Source organism: Carica papaya, chromosome 6 (assembly GCF_054855325.1).
Source record: "Carica papaya isolate Zhongbai chromosome 6, ASM5485532v1, whole genome shotgun sequence".
NCBI lineage: Eukaryota > Viridiplantae > Streptophyta > Magnoliopsida > Brassicales > Caricaceae > Carica > Carica papaya.
The window spans coordinates 25,029,232-25,038,542 of NC_142314.1; the positions used below are offsets into that span (position 1 = coordinate 25,029,232).

Below are 9,311 nucleotides of genomic sequence, written 5' to 3' on the forward strand. Positions count from 1 at the left end.
AATTATTCTAGAGTTGGCTTCCTTTTTAGTTCCATCACCTGAATTCCTTATTCATGTACTCTAATCACCATAGAACTCATGTTAACTCAGAGAAAAATGCTATAAATAAATTGAATTCTCTAATGCTGATAAATTCGAAAAAAAATAAAGAAAAATAAAAATAAGTGGTTTTCCTCCCATTAAGCGCCCTTGTTTAATGTTCTAGTCTCATCATTGTTAATTTTAAGATCTCTAATTAATTTGTCTTCTTCTAACCTACTTAGTTCACTAGAACTTATCATCAGAAGGATCTCCTATCCTCACAAGAACACATATTTTAAATGTTCAAGTGGCAGGTTGGGCTCTAATTTTGGTGCCTATAAAATGGAATGTAGAAGTTTTGTGTCAAAAATAGGAAGGTTCACACACGATGCATTGCTCCTTTGAGGTTTAAGTGTCTCTAAGTTGAACACCATATCTTGAGGATTCTCTTAAAAAACAAGATCCTATTAAAATTGTTAAGTTGTCCACATCAAAATCATTAGAAAGCACAATGTTCAGCTTATCATCATGGCTTGAATCAAAATATTTTTGTCTTAGAGGATCTACAATATCAACACCATACACACAAGACACCATTAGAATACTTTATATCATCATGCATATTAAAGTTTATAATTTCTCCATTAAATTCCATAGTGAGTGTACCATCTTGCACATCTATCTTCATTTTGGTTATACTAGGAAAAGGTCTTCCTAGAAAAATATAAGAGGTATTAAATGATTTATCATTTTCAATATCTAACACATAAAAATCAGCAGAAAAATTAGATTATCAACTTTGACAAGCACATCCTCTGGAACTCCTTCAGAATAAACAACCGATCTATCGACTACCTGAATTATAACACTTGTTTCTTTTAGTGGACCAACATTCGATTTTGACATAACATTTATTGATGCTCTTAAATCATACATGGCTTTCTTTATGTCTAAAGTGCCTATTTTACAAGAAATTGCAAACATACCTTAGTCCTTGCATTTAGGCGGTAGTTTCCTCTAAATTATAGCTAAAACATTTTCTGCCATCCTTACCATTTCATCGTAGTTTAAATTTTTCTTGTTGGTGCACAGCTCCTTTAAAAACTTGGCATATCGAGGTACTTACTTAATTATATTGAGTAAAGGAACGTTTACCTCGACTTTGCAAGAAGTTTCTAAAATATCCTTATCTTATTTTTCTTTCTTTAATTATGCAAATCTTTATGGAAATGGTGGAGGGATTATGAACGATGCTACTTGGTTCTATACTTTTTTGTCGGCCTTATCATCAACAACTGCTTTTGGTTATGTACTTTTTTGTAAGCCTTGCCCAAGGCTTAATTAATGGGGATTTTTTAGCAACTCTTTACCACTTCTCAATGTAATAGCAATTATATTTGTCTTGGATTGACCTCGATTTTGGATGGTAATTTGCATTAGGATTTCAACTTACTCATAGATGTTGCTAATTGGCTCACTTGGGTCATTAAACTTCGAATGTTGACTTTTGTTTCATGTTAAAATTGTTGGATGTTAGTAGCAAGTGATTTAACAATTTTTTCAAGAGACATACCTTGTTTCTGGTTGTTATTGTGGGTGCGGTCTTGGCTAATATTGTTGGAAATTTTGTTGCCTTACTCCATAGCCAAAGTTAGGATGATCACTCTATCCTAGGTTATAAGTGTTAAAAAATTAGTCATATCTCCTTTGTGTTTGATAGGGAGAATTCTCCTATGGCATAGATATGTTGTTGGTCATCTTTTGAAGTGTAGGACACATGTTCGTAGGATATCCAGATTGCACACAAATTCCATAAACTCAACATGTTGTGTATTGCCTACAATACTTCACACCAAAGTAGTTAGTTGTGAAATTTGAGATTCAATAAAAGAAATATTTACCTTATTCACCCTTCTTGGAGTGTCTCGCATGTTCCCAAACTGTTGCGAAGTGGCAGCCATGATCACTATCAATTCTCTACCTTCTCGAGGTGTTTTGTTCACTATGGCACCACCGCTTGCTACATTTAACATTTTTCTTTTCGTAGACAGGAGTCCTTTTAAAAGATAATGAATAAGGGATTGTTTTGAGATATCATGTTGTGGCCAACTTTTGCACAACCATTTAAACCTCTCCCAATAATTGTGTAAGCTCTCCGAATCCCTTTCACAAATTCCACATATCTCTCTTCTAATGTTAGCTACTCGAGATACTGGGAAGAAGCAATCTAGGAAGGCTTTTACCATATTTGCCCAAGTCATGATTGATTAAAGAGATAGGTAAAACAAACAATCCTTGGTTGGATCATCCAAAGAAAAAGGGAATGCCCTCAATTTTATCTACTCTTCAAACACTCCATGCGGCCTCGTGCTTGAGCACACGACATGAAATTCTTTGAGGTATTTGTATGGGTTTTCATTCTTTAAACCTCTAAACTTGGGTAACAAGTGAATTAGGCTAGATTTTAGGTAGAAAGCTACGTCTAGATCTGGACAAGTGATGTAGAGGGGCTGCTGGTTGGTAGGCAATGCTTGGAGCTCCCTCAAGGTGCATTCCTCAGCCATCTGCTTGGTTTCTACTTCGGTTTCAATAGTTGCATTGTTGTCTGCAAAAACTGTGTCTTGCTAAAACATTTTTCTCTTTAGCTGGGTTTGTTTCCTTAAGCTTTTACAGTTTTCTCAATTTTCGGATCCTATAAAAGAGGTTCTCTATGATAAGATCTAGTCATAAAAAGAAAAGAACTCAAATTAGTTGCTGCAATACCCCAACAACGACACCAAAATTTGGTAGGTGTCGAATCCACTAAAAATAAATTTCTAATTGAGCAATAAAACAATATTGTAGTAGTGGTAAGAAGGGTCAAATCCACATAAATTGAAAACCAATTTCTTCCTTGACCAACGAATAAAAAGCAAACAAAATGAGCTTTAATAGATTCAACATCAATGCAGAATATGTAATAGGAAATAAACAAGGTAATATAAACTGAACTTTTGCATGCAAGTTATAAACTAAATCAATTATAAGAAGGATTCCTAGTCAACAAAATAGCTAGCTTAAGTAACGTAGTGGATCGTAGATGCAAGGATTCATTTTATCCAAAATATGGCAGATTAGTCATAGTTGTCAGAAACGTTCCAACAACCATTCATTCCTTATTATTAAACTAACCAAGAAATATTCGTTAGTTGGTTTTTTACTGTTAAGCAGTCCTATGAATGTCCACAAGATTTAACTTGTCAACGGTCTTGAAAGCTAGAAGGACCTGATTCAAGTTGTCAGATTCATTCGTGTGAACTGGTCGACTAAATTACTTACTGTACTCCACTGATTACTACTAGGTGCCAGAACTACTCAAACAATTACGGATTTGAGGAGTTTGGCTAGCTGCTTATGGTTTCTCTTCACATAGGATGGGCCTTGTTCAAATGAATTTGTCATGAAAAATATTGCAAGTGCACAATATCATTAACAAGTAATAAAGTGATAGAGTAAGATTGTCAATCCCATAAGAACTAATTATTATTAATTACCGAAATTAGGTTAATTCTATTTTTTTTTTTTGATCAAAAGTAGATGAAGAGGAATATATAAATCTAAAATTGGAGAAAAGATTGCTTAAATGAAAATTAGATAAGGACTAATCAATAAACTAAAACCCGAGGTTTTGATTTCACCAAGACAATTCATGGTAAATTTTCTTAATTCTAATTAATCAACATGTATTCCTATGCTAAAAGTGAATTTCACGAATATAATTATTAGACTTTCTCAAGACTTAACAATATGTCTTAATGAGCTAAATTCCTACATCTTTGTGGAAATTATAAACCCATTAAAATTCATTAAGAGCAAGAAATTTGTATTGCTACACAAATCTCATAAATATTTCTATTCTATGATAAATTTATGGCGTTCCAATTATGACAAACTCAATTTTCTCCTCTCGGTCTCAAATTGAATCTCTAAATCATGAAATAGTTAACCAAACAATCACATGCATTAAACATAAATTGAAAAACTCAGCATATTCTGAATAAACATCAAATTACTTAAAATAAGAAAATATTAGCAATCATTGTCCAGCTACATCGTACCCCCAGAAAAAGAGTTTTATTCATGCTTGAAATAATAAACATCCTAATGAAATTATAAACATAGAGAGAAGAAAGAAGAAAAATTGGGTTTAAAGATAGAGTTTCGAGGCCCAAATTCTATTTTTGATATGAATATCCTTCTTCTCCACACCTATCGCTTTCTCTCTCTTTTCTCTCTGCCAAAAGGTCCAGATCATAACCCTAAACTTTTCTATTTATACTCATTAGTTTAAAAGGGCATAGTTGTGAATAAAAACTTCGTAATTTGTAATTTCTAGCATTAGCATCGTAATGGTAAAACCTGGCATCACGACACCAAGTCGAGAATGGTGTCAACCTTAGAGGGTCGTGATGCCACAAGCCACCATCGTGATGCTGGAAATTCTATTTTCTTCCTTTTTCTTTAGTTCCTAGCGTCATGATGCCATAATCCACAGTTGTGATGTTGATAATTCTATTTTTTTTCCTTTTTTTCAGCTCCTATCATCATGATGCAACAATCCACCATCATGACATTGATCATTCTATCCTCAGCTTAATTCTTGTCCCAAAATTGCCAAAATATTCTTCCAAACTCCTCCAAATTACTCCACACCCAATCTTCTTCTCAACCTAAGAAAATAAACACAAAACCAAGCATAAATACAAAAATAAATTCTCAAAAACCAACAAAAGTTGAATGAAAGTATCTAAATCATGAGTATAAAGCACACTCATCAAATACCCTTAAACTTAACTTTTTTCTAGTCCTCAAGTAAAATATTGAAAAGAAATACTTAAAAGCAAACTTTGCCACCACATTGATCTATTAAGCTTGATAATATTGAAATTTGATTCATTTCTTGCGATTATTAGTTAGTTGAAAATTCAAAAGGAATGTTGTAAAATATAAATAGACTATTAGCTCTTATACCCCTCAATGAAATTTGCATAATTCCAACACATAAATTCCATCTTTAAGTCTCTACCATTGATTCATAAATTATGTTTTGTTTAACATTACCTCTTTGATACTTCAACCAAGGTAGTAAACTTAACGCAATTCTATTTCTTTCCTGGGGAGTGTGTGTTATGCTCCATCTCACACTTTTACCCAAAAATATTTTTACGAGTGAGTGCATTTTATGCTCTATCTCACTCTTTTACCTAAAAATATTTTTAGAAGTGAGTGTGTTTTACGCTTTATCTCACCCATCACATGTTAGTTACTTTGTCTTATTCATTTAAACCTTAGTTTATGACTAGTTAAATGGTAAAAATCAAACTCACATTTTCTATGTTACAAGTATAATGCCTTTGATTAGGTTCTTATGCAATTGTTCTTATACCGATTAAGTTAGAGGAAATAATCGCTAATTATTCTACTTATTATTTGCAACATATGCTATTTTGTTTTCAAAATAACCACAATCTTGGTCAGGATAAAATCTTAATTCCATCATTCTTCATTGACTATTAATGGTGAAATATTTATCCTTTTATTGTAAAAAAAAAAAAGAAAAAAAATAGCAGTTTAAAATCTAAAAACCCAATACCTCGAAATATTAGAGTTTGCATTGTCCTCAATCTAAAAAAAATGTTTTTTTTATGTGTAGAGGATGTACCTCAGCGAGAATTAAGCATCCTCGCCATCATTCTCTTCATTTTCTTCATCAATGTCATCGTGTAATATTGGCAGAAAAACTAGTGCAGGTGAAAGAGGATAAATAGTATCACCAATATTTAGGACACATTGATTCATTATCTGTGCTAAGGTTGTATTGCACTGCACATTATCAACATGTATTTGCCTAAGTTCTATCGAAGTGCCCAAGTCTCTTGCCATTGTTCACTCTGACTTGGATCAGTATAAGCAGCGCTACCAATTAAGGGAGGACAATGAGTTGAGACCTATCCTCATTGTTGAGAAGAGCTGGCCTCAACATGTGTAGGATGTTGTGGCTTTTTATATTGTTTCATTATTAGGGATGTAATTGCTTTCATTGGATACACCAATGCTTCCCATGGTTCCCATTTGACATTGGCTAAGTTGTAAAGGCCGGTGATCAACCCAGGAATAAAAATTCCTCTAACTTTTGAAGATGCACATTCCAATATGGAATGCGATATGACTTGCCCCACATCTATAGACATGTCTTTCATAAGTGCATATAATAAGATAGCCCATTCCCATGCATATAACAAGTACGTATAACAATAGAATGGGCTAATTCCCTTGATTTATGTTATTGACCACCCTGAAGCAGTTTTGTGTTTCCTCAGCACTCGTAATAGCTTATCCTCTTGTTCTTTATTCAAAGAAGATGAGATAATATCAAGAGGAGTGGATGTTTCTCCCAAGTAGGCATATCGAAGATGGCATGGGAGTTGCTTGAGCTCTAACACTAGTGGCTTTTAATGGATGGAAAAGGTCTAGGTTTCCTTTTCCCCAAATCTTTAAAAGGTCCCTTAATAAATATCAGTGGTGTAGCTTCCAAATGATTTACATATTCTAATATATCAGGATCTTCTATATCAATAGCCCAAACTAAACATGCTTCCAATGGCTCAACTGGATAACTTTTTTTAATTACTTCCTCAATACAATTTTTTGCACTATCTACCCGTAAACAACTATCCACATCATTTGGGTACTTCATTACTTTGAATACATTAAAGGTTACCTGCTCTTCTTGCACTCTCAAAATAAGATATCCTTTTTATATATCTATAAGAGTTCTTCCCGCAGCTAAGAATGGCCTACCAAGAATAATCAAAATTTCTCGGTCTTCCTCTATGTCAAGAACAATAAAATCTACTGGGAAGATGAACTTATCCACTTTCACCAGGACATCCTCAATAATCCCTTTTGGATATTTAATAGATCGATCACCCAAATGTAAAGAGACTGTTGTTGGCTTTACTTCTCCGAGACCTTACTTCTTGTATACTAAAAGAGGCATCAAATTAATACTCACTCTAAGATTACAAAAAGCTTTCTCAAAATGAGAGTTCCCAATAGTGCAAGGGATGGCGAAACTCCCAGGATCCTTAAGCTTCGGGGGAAATTTATTTTGCAAAATGGCACTACACTCCTCAGTAAGAGCAATTATCTCATATTCATCTAACTTTCTCTTGTTCGAGAGGATTTCCTTCATAAACTTCACATAGCCAGGCATTTGCTCCAAAGCATTTGAAAATGGAATGTTGATATGTAGTTTCTTAAAAACATCTAAGAACTTAGAGAACTGCTTATCTAATTTCTGCTTATAGAAACTCTGAAGATATGGAATATGAGAAATATATGGTAGAGGGTTGTCCGGGAAGAACTTTGACTTAGGTTTTTTAATCTTTCTCCTAGACTTATTTTCGAATCATCCAAATATGTCTCTGTTTGCGGCTCAACTGGCTACGTGGTTTCAATTAATGCTCTACTCAACTCTACTAACTCCTTCCCAATACATAGAGTAATAGTTTTCACTTACTCTTTCAGATTCTTCTCAATATTACTCGACAAAGAACCTTGCAGACTCTAAGTCAAAATTTCATAAAGTTAGCCTAATTAAATCTCCAAATTCTGAATAGATGTTATTGGCTTTGAATACTAGTTTCTTTCCTCTGAAGTGTATAATCTATTCTTGCCATAAACTGATTAGTATTGACTATGAGCTAGGGGAGAGCATCTTCTAAAGACACTTGTCTACTGAGGCTGAAATTGACGTTGATGCTCAACTAATGGCTTCATCGATTCAGCCTAATTGCATCAATTGAGACATTGTTGTGCTTAAATATCTCATAAATTTCGAGAAAAATGGCTACGTGAGAATTGGGATCATCATTAGGTAAACCACAGAATTGATTGGCTTGCACCATCTGTATGATAGCCAGCTTGATCTTGAAATTATTAGGAGCAACTGTGGGGGATTGAATGACAAAAATAGTCCTATTAACCATGGGCATAACATAGTCTCTAAGTGCCCGATTATTTTTATTGCTCACAACTTCTGGATTGTCTCTAGTGTCAATCATGGCTTCTTGAGAAGGTTATCTAGAAGTGTTTCTCCTTTCTTTTCTATTATGACGACAAGTTTGCTCAATTTTAGAGTCAAGAGGAAGTAAATTCTCACTTCTAAAATGTCTCATGCACCTAAGAAAACACCTAAGGAATCAAATATGAACAACCGTAAATAATAGAAAATAAAACTCAAATTAAAACTAGAATTACTTAGTATTGATATTAATAATAAAAAATTAGTCCTCCGCAATGGCGCCAAAAACTTATCATGGAAAATATTGCAAGTGCATAATATCGTTAGTAAGTAATAAAGTGATAAGTAAGATTGTCAATCCTATAAGGACTAATTATTATTAACTACCGAAATTGGGTTAAATCTAATTTTATTTGAATGATTGAAAATAGATGAAGAGGAATATATAAATCTAAAATTGGAGAAAAGTTTGCTTAAATGAAAATTGAATAAGGACTAATCAATAAACTAAAACCTAAGGTTCGGATTTCACCAAGACAATTCATGGTAAATTTTCTTAATTCTAATTAATCTACATTTATTCCCATGCTGAAAGAGAATTTCATGAATATAAATATTAATCTTTCTCAAGACTTAATAATTCATCTTAATGAGATAAATTCCTACATCTCTGTGGCAATTATAAACCCATCAAAATTCATTAAGAGCAAGAAATTCATATTGCTACACAAATCTCATAAATCTCTCTATTCTATGATAAATTTATAACGTTCCAATTATGACAAACTCAATTTTCTCCTCGGTCTCAAATTGAATCTTTAAATCATGCAATAGTTGGCAAAACAATCACACCCATTAAACATAAATTGAAACACTCAACATATTCTGAATAAACATCAAATTAGTTAAAATAAGAAAATATCAACAATCATTGTCTGACTACATCATAGCCCTAGAAAAAGAGTTTAGTTCATGCTTGAAATAAAAAACTTCCTGATGAAATTGTAAACTTAGAGAGAAGAAAGAAGAAAAACTGAGATTTAAGATGAGTTTAGAGGCCTAAATTCTATTTCCAAAATGAATCTCCTTTTTCTCCACACCTATTGCTTTCTCTCTCTTCTCTATTTGACAAAAGGTCCATATCATAACCTTAAACTTTTTTATTTATACTCATTAGTTCGTAACAACATAATTGGGAATAAAAATTTCATAATTCAAAATTTTT

At 33.0% G+C, this 9,311-nt stretch overlaps 1 pseudogene; it reads right to left on the bottom strand.

Moving 5' to 3' along the window:
- Nucleotides 1-6,502: 6,502 nt before the first annotated feature.
- Nucleotides 6,503-8,126, bottom strand: LOC148253444 (uncharacterized; annotated as a pseudogene).
- Between the last annotated feature and the right edge of the window lie 1,185 nt (nt 8,127-9,311).